Source organism: Cupressus sempervirens, chromosome 10 (genome assembly GCF_028749045.1).
Source record: "Cupressus sempervirens isolate cs-2001-9-10 chromosome 10, ASM2874904v1, whole genome shotgun sequence".
Lineage (NCBI taxonomy): Eukaryota > Viridiplantae > Streptophyta > Pinopsida > Cupressales > Cupressaceae > Cupressus > Cupressus sempervirens.
In genome coordinates, this window is record NC_143127.1 from 690,244,599 (window position 1) to 690,261,605 (window position 17,007).

The window sequence follows — 17,007 nt, forward strand, 5'->3', positions numbered from 1 at the left end:
TTTTTTTTACTAACCCTCTTTGGAAGGCTTGCCGCCAAAGGGTTTTCTTAGTAAATTTCAATTTTTTTTTGTTTTGTTTTGGACGGCATGCCGCCAAAACAAAAAATATTACATTAGTAAAGCTTTATAACTCTCTACTTTTTCTTACTTCATTTATAAAAAAAAAAATTTTACTCTTTAAAAAAATATATATATTTCACTATATTGTGTTTTTATAAAAACAGTGTAAAGCTTCATTTTATAAAAATAAAAATAAAAATAAAAATATATATAATTTTTGAATTTTGTTGGGCGGCCGCGCCACCCCCGCGCTGCCGCAAACGCCGCCAACGGTACAGACCTTGCACCGCCACAAACACCGCCGACGGTATAGATCCAATGCCACCGCACGCAACCGCCGTGCGACACCCTACCGTCGCTGCAAACCGGTTGCGCCGCTGCGAACCAGTTGCGCCGCTGCGCACCGCCGCCCTCTGCATCTCTGCCCCACCTCTGCAACTCTGCTCGCAATATAATCCCTAACCACCGCTTCCGCCGCCCCCATAACTCCGCGCGCAAACCTTTTCGCGGCCCGCATCCCAGACACGTGGCAACCACCGCCTACAGTGCCCGCATCCTCATCCGCACAGAGTTTTTTTTAAAATTTTTTTTTAACCACCGACCACGGCCACTCCTTTGGCCACGCGGCAGCCACCGACGAGCTCTGCTCCCCTTTTAAATTTTTTTAAAAATATTCCCCCTCTTTGCTAATTTTCCACCTTTTATATTTTTCAAATTTTGTTTTAAATCAAACTAATAAAACCTGTTTTATATTAATATTTTTTATTTTTTTAACAAATCAATTTTTTAATTTTCTCTCACACAAATAGTTGAAATTAAAATAAAAAATATTCTTAATCTTAAAAACAAAAAAAAAACCAAATTTTTTTCAATTAATAAAATTCAAATTTTTTTTCTCTCACTTAACATCATTTTTTTTCAATTAATCTCATTTTCAAATTAAGGGAATTTTTTTTTCAAAAAAAGCGAAGAATTTTTTTTCCTTAATCATGTCAACATTATTTCCAGAAATCAAACTTAATTATTCTAATTATCATTCTTGGAAAACTCATATCTCATTTATTTTTCGTTTTAAACATCTCTTCAAAATAGCCACTGACCCTTCTTTTGAGCCCAGTTCAGCGGCTAATCAAGACGAGAAAGATACTTGGAAAGCTAAAAATGAAGAAGCTTTAGGGTTAATTGGTATTTCTATTATTCTAGACTTATATGTCTTAATTGCTCACTGTTCTAAAGCTCATGATGCATGGTCCATCTTGAAAACCAAGTATGATAGTGGCGATGAATACCGCAAAATACAATTGCAAGATCAACTCGAAGATCTCAGGTATGCAGATTTTAAAGGTATGGATGAATTGCTCTTAAAATTTGATTCTCTTAAAAGTCAAATTATGGCTTTAGGTGTTCAATTAGAGGACATTCGGTTAATTCATCTTATTCTTAAAAAATGTCTTCCTAGACAGTTTCAACAGTTTATAACTAATATTCATGCACAGCTTGCTATTCCTACTTTAACTTCTCAGTTAACTTATGTTATTTTTCAAACTTTATTAAGATAGGAAGAAGCTAAGCTAATTCAGTTTGGTACTCTCAAATCAACTGAACATGCATTTGTGTCTAGAAATTCAACTAATAATTTTTGTTCCAATAATAATAATTACAAACAATCTAATTCTAATTCAAATAACACAAACAATAAATTTCATCCCAAATATAATAATAATACCAATCATCCTAATAATACTCGTAATACTAATAATCAAAGGAACCATTCCAATTCCAAACCTCATTGTTCTTATTGTGGCAAAGATGGTCACCTTGTCAATAACTGTTTTAAAAAACAAAATGATAAAAAACCTATGAATCATAGTAGCAATCATCAAACCTCAAACCATAAAAAAGGTAATTCGACTAGTTCTAATCCTCGTCATTCTTTTACTTGTAGCTTTAATCTTTGTAGACCTTTAGAATGGATTGTTGATAGTGGTGCATCACAACATGTCACTTCTCATAAAGAAATTTTTGATTCTTTACAACCTGATATTGCTAACATTCCTATTCAGTTAGCTAATAATCAGACTTGTAAAGTTGAAGGACTAGGTGATGTTACTATTCCTAATGGTAAATTGCATGATGTTTTATTTGTACCTGACTTGAAAACTAATCTACTTTCTATTTCACAGTTATGTAAGAACTATAAAGTAGAATTCTACAAAGATACATGTTATATCATAGATCCTCAAACTCTCAAAGTGATTGCTCATGCTAAAATGGATAATGACAATTTGTTTAAATTCCATGAATTTTCTAGTTCACGATATTCTTTACATACTTCTATTGATTTCAATATATGGCATGAAAGACTTGGTCATTTAAATTCTGATTATATTACTTTCATGCAAAAGCATAATATGGTTGATGGCTTGCCTCACATTATTCCTTCCAAGATTGCCTGTACAGGTTGTATGAGTGGTAAGATGCATAGGGAGCCCTTTCCAAGTGGAAAATCATGGCGAGCAACTTATAAGTTGCATCTTGTCCATAGTGATCTTTTGGGCCCTATGGAGAATACCTCCATCCAAGGTTCTCGGTATGCACTTACCTTTGTTGATGACTTTTCTAGACGAACTTGGATCTATTTTTTGCATAGCAAGGATCAAGTTCTTGATATATTTATTGAATTTCAGTTATATGTTGAAAGGCAATCTGGGTATAAACTTAAAATTCTTAGAACTGATAATGGGAAGGAATATGTGAATAATGCTTTTCATTCTTATTTGAAATCATGTGGAATTAAGCACGAGCTTACTATTCCTTATACACCACAAAAAAATGGTGTAGTGGAAAGAAAGCATCGAACCATTGTTGAAATGGCTAGAAGCATGTTGCATGCTAAGAATTTGCATTATAAAGTTTGGGCTGAAGCCATGTTTTGTGCAACTTATATTCTTAATCGAACTCCTACCAAAGCTCTCAAGGCTATCACTCTAGAAGAGGCTTGGTCTGGTAGGAAACCGAATTTACATCATTTACGGATATTTGGTTCTATTGCTTATGTTCATATGCCTAAACAGAAAAGGAATAAATTAGATGCTAAGTCATCTCCTTATATGTTTGTTGGCTATGATGAAAACACTAAGGGTTATCGTGTTTATGATTCCACTACTAACAAAGTTCAAGTTGCTAGAGATGTTTGTATTGCAGAAAATGGCGTTCATGATTTCTCTACTACAACGGATGAAGAATTCAATAGCACTAAAATTGTGCTGGTGGAGGACCAACCTCCTTCTCTTAATCCTACTCTTTCTCTTAATCAAGTACCACCGATTATTTCTGCTCCTACATCTCATGATACTCAAATAGATACTAATGATACTTTTCTTACTCGTCATTCTTCCTCTAGAGATAATTCCATTACAACTAAACGTAAACCTAAATGGGCTCAAAACCTCATCAATGAAGCTGATGATTATATTTCTAAATCTGATGGACTTAGACATAGAAGGATTAATTATTGTAATTATGCTTTGATGACTACTATTATGAATTCTAATGATCCTAAGTCTTTTGATCAAGCTAACTCTCAACCTCATTGGCAGAAAGCCATGCAAGAGGAATATGATTCGTTACTTGCTAATCACACTTGGGACTTAGTCACATTACCTCCTGGCAAAAATCTAGTTTCATGTAAATGGTTATATAAAACAAAATTGAATACTAATAATGAAATTAGTAAATTTAAAGCTAGACTAGTTGCTAGAGGTTTTTCCCAAATTGAAGGTTTAGACTATAATGAAACTTTTGCACCTGTTGCTAAAATGCCTACTATCAAATTAGTTCTTGCTTTAGCATCTAAAATGAATTGGCCCATTCATCAAATGGATGTTAAAAGTGCCTTCTTAAATGGTGAGTTACATGAAGAAATCTATATGGCTCAACCTCCTGGATTTGTTAAGAAAGGTAGTGAAAATCTAGTTTGCAAATTGAACAAATCTATTTATGGTCTTAAACAATCACCTAGAGAATGGTATTCTAAAATTAATTCTTTCTTCATTTCTCAAGGTTTTACTAGAAGCAAAAATGATCCTAATTTGTATATTAAACATACTAACGATGATATTATCATTGTTATTGTTTATGTAGATGATTTAATTCTCACTTCTAGTTCAGACATTTTGATTTCTAATCTTAAATTCCAACTTAAACAAAAATTTCAAATGATAGACTTAGGTATCTTACATTATTTCTTAGGTATGCAAATTTTTCAAACTCCTAAAGGTATCTTTTTTTCTCAAAGCAAGTATGCTTATGATCTTTTAGAAAAATTTAAGATGAATGAATCTAACCATGTTTCAATTCCATGTGAATTAGGAACTAAATTAATGAATGATATGAATACTCCTTTTGTTGATGAAACTTTGTATAGACAGTTAGTAGGAAGTTTAAATTATTTAACTCCTATTAGAACTGATATTGCTTATAGTGTTGGTTTAGTGTCTCGCTTTATGTCTAAACCTCAACAAACTCATTTTAAAGTTGCTAAACGCATCTTAAGGTATATTAAAGGAACTATTAATATAGGCTTATTTTATGATCCAAACTCTGAATTTATTTTACATGGCTATACTGATTCCGATCTAGGTGGAGATCCCAATGATGGGAAATCCACTTGTGGTTATTTTTTCTTTGTTGGTTCAGGTCCAATTTCTTGGAAAAGCAAAAAAGAACACTCTATTTCCCTATGCTCAACTGAAGCTGAATACAAAGGTTGTACCAATGTAGCTAAGGAAGCTTTGTGGATTCGAAGACTTCTTGATGATTTGGGTCTACCTCAACAATTACCTACACCTATACATTGTGACAATCAAAGTGCTATTGCCTTGGCAAAGAATCCAGTGTATCATGCCCGCACCAAACATATTTCACTTCAACATCACTTCATTCGAGAACAAGTTGAAGACAATCAAATTATTCTTCTTTATTGTAAAGGAGAAGATCAAGTGGCTGATATTTTAACCAAACCACTTTCTAAAGAGAGATTTCAGTTCCATTGTAAAAATTTGGGTTTACAACCCATTGAAGTAAACTCCCCAAGTAAAGATTAAGGGGGGGTGTTAGAAAGGTTAATCTTTCCTTGGATATATTTTAATTGGGATATTCCAAGGGTCCCTACATGTAGTTTGTCCACTTGTACACATGTGGAGGACATGTCATTGTTTGTCCTTTATTCCACATGTAAGGACAACTCTTGTTTATTTCTTTATTTAGTTTATCCTCCTTAAGAGGATTGTGACACTTTGCACACACCTATTATGAATGTGGCATTCATAGAAATGGGAGTTAGAAATGAAACTCCTCTCTCATCTCTATATAAGAGATGCTCCTCCTTCTTTCTTCACAACTACAACACCACTCTAAGCACTTGATGTTATTGTATTGAGCTACTTTTTCTCCAACACTCTCTCTCTCTCTTCTCTAGGCATTTGCCTTCATTCATAATACTCACAAGGGGTTTTCGTTGCTTTCCCCTTATAAATCCTTGTCTCCATTGTTGAACCATCTTGGTGTATGCTCTTGGATTTTCTTATCTTATGGTAACATTGTTTCACACTTAACTTACTTGGATTGTTTCTTGTTCCTTGCTCAACATTATCATTTCTTACATTATTTTTTAAGGATTGAAATATTCAATTCACACCAAAGATTCTGGTCCTTGTAGCACAATGTATTGCCATCTTATCTCCCTAGTAGAGTTGCCATTTTGTTGATGTTTTGAAATTCTACAGGTTTCAAATTACCTTGATAAGAACAAGACACATATAGGGGTAGCTAACTCCCATCCTTAACATGTCCTTTTAGACTATGGGCCAACTATAAGGCTAGACCCTTCTTCTACTTTAGGCTCTGCAAAACCTAGGTGGGTGGACCTCAGATTTAGTTATATGGTACCAGTGCAAAACATATTATTGAATATAATAAGTAGATTTAGCCCTTATTTCTCCTATTAACTCATGCTATGACAGATCTATAGTAGTTAAATGCAAGATAATGAAATTCATAAGTTGAGTGAGGGCATTCTTTTTAGCTCTTCAACATGAAAGGTAAATACAATTGATTAATGATGTTGAATATCAACACAACCTCAAATATGCAGTAGTATAAAAAAATCAATCTTGTAGTTGATCAGTGCCTTATCTATTAAGAAATTCCATGAATCTAATGCATGCATCTATCTTATCAATGACATATTTCATACACCAAGACATCAGATCTATCCTATCACTTTTTGAATCAGACATCAGTGTTCATCCAAACCTCATTCTCATGAAATACCCTTCTTAAATAATCAGCAACCCTATCAAACACATCAAGCATTTACTTGGCTCTTTGTTCCAACAGCAAAACATATATGACATACAACCTTAAAGGGATGCAAATGGATCTCAGCTCTTTGTTCCTAGACCACATAAGACTATAGATTACTGAGATAGGAGATGAGAATCATAATGAAACTAATGAAATTCTTGATCATTTGTATTCATTTCTTTGAAATGATACATTCAAATGCATGAAATCAAAACATGAAAACACCTAATAGATCTAAACTTTATCCATTCTCTTTACTACTATTGTTCATCCAAGAGAAAATGCTACAAAATGTTGGTATCATAGTCAAGAAAACATATCAAAAATTGGAGCCAATGGTCTCACTGTGCAAAATTGGAATGCCCAATGGTATCACAACAATGAATCTTTTTCTTCCCAAAACTGGAACCATTACAATGAGAAAGAAAGAGAATGATATAAAGGAAGGAATTCCTAGGTTTGTTCTACATCTGACATGTGTCCACTTGAAAGTCCTTCTCAAGAAGTGAAAAGAATCTCTCTACTCTCTCTCTGCAATTACATATCAAATTTTTGATCATTTTACCTCCCAAAAGCCTGAAGTGACTCAAAAACTTGATGGAAAAATAACTACTTTTGTTGCCAGATCTCAAATCAAGGCAAGGGTAAAAATAAGTTAAATGGCCTCTAGAATGCCATATAATCTTTTCAAAAAAAAAATTCCATATTCAAGCTTCAACAAGCTTTTATATTTTCCTCTTAGCCAATTTTGATGCTCCATGATGAAATCTACCCGTTCTACTAAGAATGCCCCAAAAATTACAAATCTTCTTATAACTCGAATCGGTGAATAGCTATGCAAAAAATAACTCCATATTCAGAAAGTTCATTTCCTCCTGGTTCCAATGGTATATTGAAGTCTTTATTTTGGTAAAAATATCCCCCTAAAAGTTGTTTCAAAAAATCTACCCTTAGCATGGACTATGGCCTACAACTTTTTAAATTCTTCAAAAGTTTAAAATTTCCAAAGTTCATACTTTAGAAATAACCCCTATTTGATTTAAAAAATATGAATGTGATCTTTTTGGAAAGAATATTTAAAAATGTCATTTAAGTTTTTATTTTTATTTTCCCTCAACTCCCATTTTGGGTCAACCTTGTTTGATTAAGGTGCTATGTGTTGATCTCTGACTGGCTCTAGCCTACACAGTCATCGAAACCCTCCAAATGGGCACCACATGTCAGCATCTCATTGGTTCATTGACTACCACTAAAATACTATGTCATCACCTTGGATGCACCCACCACATCTCTAGTACACCTCTGCATGACACATCAGTGCCACCTCACTGCCAGCTCACTACCACATGTCATCTTTTTATTTGATCGCCATGTCATTATGTTAACTTCCCTACAACTTTGTATTGTTGACATGGAAACCACCATTAGATGCACCATGTGTTGCCATCTTGTGCTCATGAGATCTTGATCTTCCACATCACACCAAGTCACCAAGTGTAATCATCTGGTTTATTCTCAAGTTTCCACTTGTCCTTCTATTACTTGTTGACTTCACCACATCATCACCAAATCACCCACAACTTGCCTTCACTAAGTTTCAAGTTTTTTAATAGGTCGCTTGCCAAAATTTAAACTTTTCGAGAGGTTGCCATGTCACTATTAGCGAGATCCTCCCATTTTCTAGCAGCAACATGGTGACCACCAAAAACCTCAATTTTTTTGCTGACAATTCTTGCTTCTTTCTAAAACCTTTCCCATTTACTCTATTTTTTGTACTTGTTCAAAAAACTCTTCCCAGTTGCCTCTAGCTATTTATCTATGGGCCCCACACACATGAGCCTTGTCTTTATAAAATGCACTATCTTAAAGACACTTATGTTTGGTGTAATGGAGTATTTGAAGACATAAAACCTTCACCACATAACAAATATGGGATAAAAACCTTTGAAGGTTTTCCACATCCTGTGCATTTCCTTCAATGGCATAGCTTTCTCTGTATGCAATAGAGATACTTTGGAGACTATGGCTTCCACCTTTATGCTTCTTCTTCTCCAAGATGAGCTGTCCTCTTACATGGTGGCTTCTCAAACTTTTGGTGCCTATCTACAACTAGAAAAAGACACCTCTCCTATCGCTGGTGTTCTGCTATTTCAATAGCCAATAAGTGTACTTCTATAGTAGACTCCCTTTCTTGTTTCATTCCCTTTAATGCCACCTTGTTTCACACCATTGGATACCTTCTGAAATGCCATATCCTTTTTGAACATTTTGGCTTCCATGTCTCAATGTGCCTCCTACTACTCTTTTTCGCATGTGAACTTTCCTTAACTGTCATGGCCTCTTTAGGCATTATCTTTTCCTAGTATTTTAATTGGCTTCTTCATGTTGTTTTATATCTTTTCTGGTAGTGGGTTTCCTTCAAAAAGCTACAGCTACCACTTCTTAACATGGAACCTCTTGTCCATGCTGCTTTGTCCTATTCTCAATGTCAAGCTCCTTATATGTGTTACTACAACTTCCTCTACTACTGGGAGCTCTGCAAGGTGAAGACACTCTGTTCTCTTACCATGGCTTCTATTGTTGGTGTATCTTATTCTCATGCGGACCTCTTCAATACTGCCACCTCCTCATTTAATGCATATGTTTTGGTTGTGAACTTGTGGCTCCCCTACTTTCTATCCTCTGTTGCTGCTCCATCATACTCTAGATCCATAGGATATGCAATTGTATCTAGGGGTGAGTTAGCACACTCAACACACCAACATAATCTGTCAAGTAGCATGCATGACGCTATAGGTTCATCTCTGAAAAACTCAGGTTAACCATGACAAAGCCTACAAATTTTTGTATCTTTGGGTTCAGGTGGATTGTGCTTAGGGATATGATATGAAACTATGCACATTAATGAAAATTGCAAAGGAAATGCATACATGTTTCTGGAAGACCCCTTTCATTAAGAACATTCAATGCTTAGTAAAGGCTTTGCCCATGAACTATCTATTGTTGACCAAACACTTAATTTTTTTTTAATATATTCCCTGGCATCTAACTATGTTGCATTGTGTGTCTACCCTAGAAATCATGTGAGGTGGATATAAGGCTGAAAAGAATAGAGGGTGAAGGTTAGAATCATAGTTGAAAATACATGTATCTCAAATAACTTTGGCTGGAACAAATATTAATTTGTAGTATATAACCCTATTTCAGTTTTAGTAGCAGACTACAAGTAATTTGACCAACTTTATCTTTTCTTGTGTGTCTTTCTCCAATATTGGCATGGATTCAGCAAGACTTTCCCTATGCCTTCGATTTTCACTTTGATCAAAGCAAAGAAGTTTTGAAATTGAACCATGGAGGATAATGTGTGGAATACCCATTTATAACAATGGCCTAAGGATATGTGAAAATTTGTTTCCATAACCACATTGATCTTCTATACTTCTATGGTAACAAAACACTTCCAAAAAAAATAGAAAATGTTCACACGTGTTCATCCAAAATGATGCTTATTTTGCCAAAAAATTCTAATGTGGCCCCTACCACTTCTTTATTGTTCATTTTGTATGATTTGTATGTTCTTTTGATCTTAAATGAAGGTATAAGAATATTAACATCCTCAATTAATTCAATCACTAAAACCTTAAAAGTAACCTCGCCATCCATGGAATCATATTGGTCTGGTGGAAACAGTTGATCCCCAAATAGGGTCAGTCTAAAAAAAAATTGTTTTCAAACGACTGAATTGCAAAACTAATTCATTCACCCTTTGGCACTGATTTGAAGCAAATTCAACCACTAAAAATGAATTTGATACTCATTTTACATCTTTTTGTAAACTGTCAATTTTGCATCAGGAGGTTCTTTGACTGGCCTTTAAAATTGACCAAAATAATTGATAGCGCTCTAAAATCTAGCATATTGATTCTTTGTTTCACATACTCTTACCCTATCAAATTTCATCTCATGATGAATTCTCAGTCGAAAGATATTGACTGTCAAAGTTACCCTTTTAGAATTGCCTGCAAGAAAACATGTCAGAAAATAATAAATCGCGTTTAGAATTGGATCTAAAAATAGGGCAAACTAACACTTGGAGGTACAATAACAGAGGCATTATTTCACTATCAAGAAGAGAGTATAAACCTATGATTAGGGCTCATTATGAATAACAAGAAAAATTTGGCGAGGGGTCAAAGTGAGCTACTCAGAATTTGCAGATTGGAAATAATGTTAGAAAATGATTTTTGCAAATGGAATTGACCTTAGAAAGCATGCAGATGGATTCACCAAGTTTTGAAAATTGGCACACTTGAAGTATTTATAGATTAAAACACAATGGTACAATCCATTTAATCTCATTTATCATAGATTTCAAGTTATGATATCACAAATAGGGGTACTGGCAACTCTGCACTTATAGACACCAGCAAAAAGTTACAAGTTCCATTTGGAATCACATTTGAGAACTGATCAAACGGATTTTTCATAAGCTCAAAATTAAAAATTAAAAATTCTCTGAGCTCTAAAATGTAACACAAAAGGAATTTTATCATTTTGGTCAACTGGGTCAAAATTATAACAGGTCAAACAGGGCCTTCCAAAATTTTGAACATTTTACATCATGATGACAACAATAAACAATCGACTTTGAGGGATTCAAAACCTAGTCAAATGGATTTGGAATGACTTGAAATCTGAAACATAGGCTCTCAGATATGGAGACTTGACACTCCCAAAGTGGCAATTCATGAAACATTACTGGGTGTGAGATATTCAATTACAAACAAGGCCTCCTGTCATTATTTGACACTTAGGTGAAAATGCAAAATTGTAAATTGCTCAAAACAAGACTTTCATGGAATAGCTTAGAATGTCAATTTATCTTCATGGAACACATAGGAATATTGAATGCAAGGTGTTAGAAGCATTAAACACCTCTTATGATTCAAATGAATGGTCGGGTACACACATTTAAAAGTGTTTATAGGGCTCAATTTTTCAATGGTACTCAAAATTTGGGCTTCAATTTTGAGTCGCGACATAAGTCTTCTTGTTGAAGGGATTGGTGTTGGATTTCATTTTTCTCTCCTTCTATATCTTCTCTTACCTTTTTTTTCTCTTCCATGAATTCACATAATCTTACTAACCAAATTTCTTGATCTCTTCTTAGTTTTCTTACTTCTTCTTGTAGGGAACCATTCTTTTCTAGGAATTCTTTGATTGCTTCATTTGCTTCATTTGTTTCATCTAAGATGCTTCCTAAATGAAGGTCTTCAATTCTTTCTTCAATGTAGAGATGATCATTCATTTGAATTACAAACTCTTTTCTTCTTTTTAGGGATTAAGAGAGTTTCTCCTTTGCTTTCTTGAGTTGGCTAATAGCCATTTCCAAATCTAGCTTCTCATTGTCAATAGCTTCAATCAAGTTTGAATATCTCCATGGTCTTTGATCTTTGCTCAAGTTGATAAAATTTTCTCCTAAGAACCACAAAGCTCTTATACCAATTTTTGGAAATGTTCTTATCAATTCTAAGTTATTGAGAGGGGAGGAGTGAATTATTAACGTCTAAAACTTTTAAAAGTTTAACCCAATTAGCACATAATCCAATATGAATATTCTAGATCTCATTGTATGCATGAGAAATTGAAAAATGAAATCATTCATAACACTTTGACACAAAGATTTGTTGACCTAGAAACCTTCCAAATAGAAAGTAAAACTGGGTGGGGATGATGCCCTCAAGCTTTAGTACTATAGTATAAAGTTGTCTTGTTAAGGTTTACATTGATCACTTATGATGGTCTACCCTATTAGGAGCAATAAGGATTAGTAGTTCCACCTTGTTAAAGGATTTACAAACATACAATGAAGTATGCACTTAGTAAAGAGATTTGCACAATAATATTAGGTCTACCTTGTTAAAGGATTTGACTGATCCACCTATTAGGATGAAGCAATAACTGATCTTTGATATGAAATTTGGTTTGCTAAATGAGATTCCTTTAAGTGTATAAATCACCTTGTTGTGATAGATGAATCTTTGTTACTCTTTGTACTATTGTAGCCTTTGTAATTTGTATTTTCTACTCTTTTCTAATGGTCACATTGATTCCATGCATATATTCACTCATACATTCATATTCTACTGATTAAATTGGATGTAATACAATACATTAAATATATACTGATCCAATTATACAAATTACAAAGTCGTCCACAATACAAAATTACACAAATATTACAAAGTTAGCTCAAATGTAGACACTCAGGTTTTGAAGGCTAACTTGGTCAGGTTTTGATACTCAACATCCACTGTCACTACTTGGCATCATCATGCACTTGGTAGACATAGAAGCTTGGTTCGTATTGATCACTTCCAAGTATTCTTGAACTCGATCTGTACTAGTGACTTGATAGAATCTATGAAACTCGTCATATAAACCGAATCACTTGTTTACCTTGCATAGCTTGGTAAACACTATCACCTTGAGCTCAGTATAAACTGAGTCACTTGGTTAGCATTTAGTAGCTCGGTTAACACTAGACTCACATCACATTAATTGCGAACTCAGTAATCACTGCACAACTCGGTAAAAACTAGTAAACTTGACATTCATTGAGATGCTCAGTTTATACTATTGATCTTCACACTAATTGTAAATGCTTGATAAACACTAGAATTTGTCTAAAGGACTTGGTAACAACTATAGAAATTAGTAGCAACTGAAAAGCTTGGAAAACACTATTAACTATACAATAAGCTTGGTAGATACTTACAATCTGAATAAGTGTATGTCACTAATAACAAACTTGACTGATATGTCAACACAAGGTGGGTAAAAAAGTTTGGAATTAGCTCTCAAATGAGCCTTATAGATGCATCCATTGCTAGTAAACCATGAAATGGAAGATTCTTGAGACAAGAGAAAGAGTGCTAGTGTCAAAATAACTCTTTGAGCATGCAATGCAAGGATGAATCTATGATAAAATGAGCTGCACAATGCAACTATGCTAATAATATGATAGTATTAACAATTCATACTGATTAGATAGGTGATTTAAGCTATTGTAAAAGGAAGCTAAATTACTTACAAATGAATCTAATCCAATATGAAGAAGATGTTGAGAAAATTAGACCAAAGGTAAGAAGTTCTCCAAAAAGCTCTAAGAAACCTATAGCATAACAATACTCAAAAAGGGGATCCCTAGATGAGGAGAGATCTCTCCCTTTTAAAGGTGATAGATAGTTGAGATCAAGATCAAGAAGTGGATGATCAAGGGTGAGGGTTGACTTTTGGCATTATCTATGTGTAAGAGAAAGTAAACCAATGAAAAGGAATTGACTTTTCATGTGAGAAAAAATTCTTTTCTTTTAATTTTTAAATAGAAAAAAGTCTTTGTGTGTGCACACTAAGTGGGTTATAAGAATGGGGTCTTTTATTTGATTTAAAGGGGGACATGTTCTTTAAATAAATTATGGACTTAGGTCAAATTGCTAAAAATCAATTTATCTTATTATTTGTCCTTGACTTTTCTATTCTTCACATGAACCATGTTATGTTGACATCAATGAAAAATTCATTCATCAATGCAACGTGTCAATACTCTCTAATGCTTAGGATACTCCCCCAAAGGAATATCATCAGAATTAATGCAAACAACAAGATCTATTAGTGATGAGATTAATAATATGAATAAATTTTTTGTACATCCTAATCAAAAAATTTAAACACACACTAATCCTTTGTCTTCATATTCAACAAATGTCATTAATCAACCTTATTCTTCTTACATTAATATTAGCTATAATGATGAGGTAGAAGAAGCTAATTGTATGGCTAATCATGTTGAGCCTCAACCTCTATTATAAATTTAGCTATGGATAGTTGTTAGGTTTTTCATTTATTAAAATTAACACTTATTTTGAGATTGTAGAAGTCATAGTTAATCTTGGAGTAAGTATACTTAGAAAACTGTCTACGTATAATACTAGTAAAAAAAGAATAGGAAGATAGTTTTGTTCAATGAGCTTCACAAACATAATATTAGGTATTGTGGGATTAAATGGAGATAGTGTAGACATTGTATGTGATAAGTGAAAGGCTTCTAAAGATTATGTTATGATTTGCATAAGTTTTGGAAGCATTTCTAGAGATAGGTATAACAATGCAAAATTGGAAAAATGGAAGAGTATCAAGTTTTGGTTAAGGAATTATTTAGGCTTGAAAAAATAATTTCCAAAAAAGGTAGAGATTTCACCCTATATATTAACCCTCATATGGAAAAAGCTAATTTGAAGATTTGGTAACATGCAAAATAGCATAAGGCCAGCATATCAATGTTTTGGTTATAAATGTTATTTCTTTTTTAAGAAAACTTTCCAATGATGTTTTAATGACATGATTGATATGTGAAAGAAATGTAAATGTTTTATAGATGAACATTTTTTCCATAATAGAGAAGACCACTGTATAACTTTTTTTGTGAAGAGAAACTACAAGGACTAGATAGATATAGAAGATATGAGCATAGTCAAAGCTTTTTTTTTATCTATCTCTATATATAACATGTATACTTGTATATGCATGTTTTTGCATTGCACTCAGCTAATATTTTGTATTGTAATTACAATTCCTAATATATTTGAGGCTTATAACAAGGTTTGATACACTATATGGATGTAATAGACTCCCAACAAGGTCAATATCTTTCACAAGATACTTTTGATTAGTGAATCATTTTTTAGATACCGTGTCCATCAAGGTTTTCCCTTGGCTAGGAACAAAATTTGGTATTTTTTTCTTTATATTATACATGGTTTTACTTTATAGTTTACTGATATATGCAACCTTAAGATTCATATATGATATCTATAATTGGGTAGAAAGTTTTTTTAAGTGTATAATGGATTCACTCCCTTCCTCCTCCCATTTATATCAACACACTATAATTTTTAACAACTTTGACCTCCAATTTCAACTTTAGTTAAACCTAAAAAATCACTTCCTGACACCTTAAGTCAATATAATATGTTTAGGGCACCTAATCGCTCTCTTTAAATTATAGCTAGGGTCTCTCATATTTCCTCTCATGGTATTTTATTGATCCTTCTTCCTATATGAATGTGTTTTATCATTCTTCCTATCACTCTTGTTAGTAGAGTTGTCTATACTACCTTCTTTTTCATTCCTACTTATGATCAATTTCAAGTTAAGTTATATATTTCATGGTTGTCTTCCATGCAAGTTGTAACTTTTCTCATTTATAATTTCATTAAATTTCCCTGTAATGGAGGAGATGTCACCATTAATCTAACACAAGGAGGAAAGGGAACAACCAAGGCCTAGGGCATACCCAGCTATCTAGTTTAACTTGCAAGAGTTAACATAGAAAAAAACACAACACAAACACAGCACCAAGGAGAGAGAACAAAATATTTTATTGATTCATCAAGTGAATAGTATGCGTGCCCAGTTGTAAGGCCTTATGGGTTATGACTTGATAATTACATTTAGATCCATAATCTAGCTGCAAATTCACACCTTCATTCTTACTTTGTACTTCTTACTTTGTACTTCTACCACTACTTATTCAAACCTAAGACACTCTATTTATACTTGTCAAAATAGCTTACAGAACCATCTAGAATAGAGAGAAGCTAGAAGTCGGCTCTCAACAATTATACCAAAATTAAATGTGAGAAAAGTAGGCCCAAATTGGAACTAGACATAGATTACTTATCAAAATGAAATCTTTTCAAAAACTGGCACTAAACATCCATATGAACTTGGCATCCAAAGAAAGCACTCGGCTGCAACTCTTTATTTGACATCCAAAGGAATCACTTGGTAGCAACTCTAAACTTAGCATCTAAAGAATTCACTCAGTAACTAAAGGAATCGCTCAACATCCAAAGGATCACTTAGCAACCAAAGACTTGGTATCAACTTAAGAACTTGGTAGAAACTAACATAATGAATTAAAGTGTAGGATTACAAGGAAACCTGGGATGCTCCTACATCAGACAACCACGGTTGGAGAAAATGATTATCCTAAATCATTGAGATGTCACAACCTGAGTTGAATCCAAATTAGATTGAGAAATCCATGAAGCATCTTCCATAGGTCTATTCTTCCACTTCACCAAATATTCATAGTAATATTTTCCTCTTGTACTCTTTCATCTCTCAGATCCAATATCTGTTCAACTTCTTCCATCTGCTTCTTAGGATAATCCTCTGATACAAAAAATTCATCATCTAACTCATTGTACTTATACAAATCCACAAAATTGAATATAGGAGATATGTCCATGTCATCAAATAACTCTATTTCATAAGCATTACCACTGTAAAACTTTCTCAAGATTTTACAAGGTCCGAACTTCTTCATTTTTAACTTACTATATGTTTCAATAGAAAATATTCCTTTCTTCAAATAAACCATCACCTCATCACCAACTTGAAACTCATGAGACTGATTAACATTCTCGTTATACTTCTAGTTACTTTTTTCTAACCTCAACTTCACTTCCTTATGCAAAGACTTCCAAAAATTAGTGAATTCTTCTCCTACAGCAC

General features: G+C 33.5%; 1 pseudogene; it reads right to left on the minus strand.

Moving 5' to 3' along the window:
* Positions 1 to 409: 409 nt before the first annotated feature.
* Positions 410 to 17,007, minus strand: part of LOC149535719 (ribulose bisphosphate carboxylase/oxygenase activase, chloroplastic-like) — a 101,885-nt pseudogene continuing 85,287 nt past the window's right edge.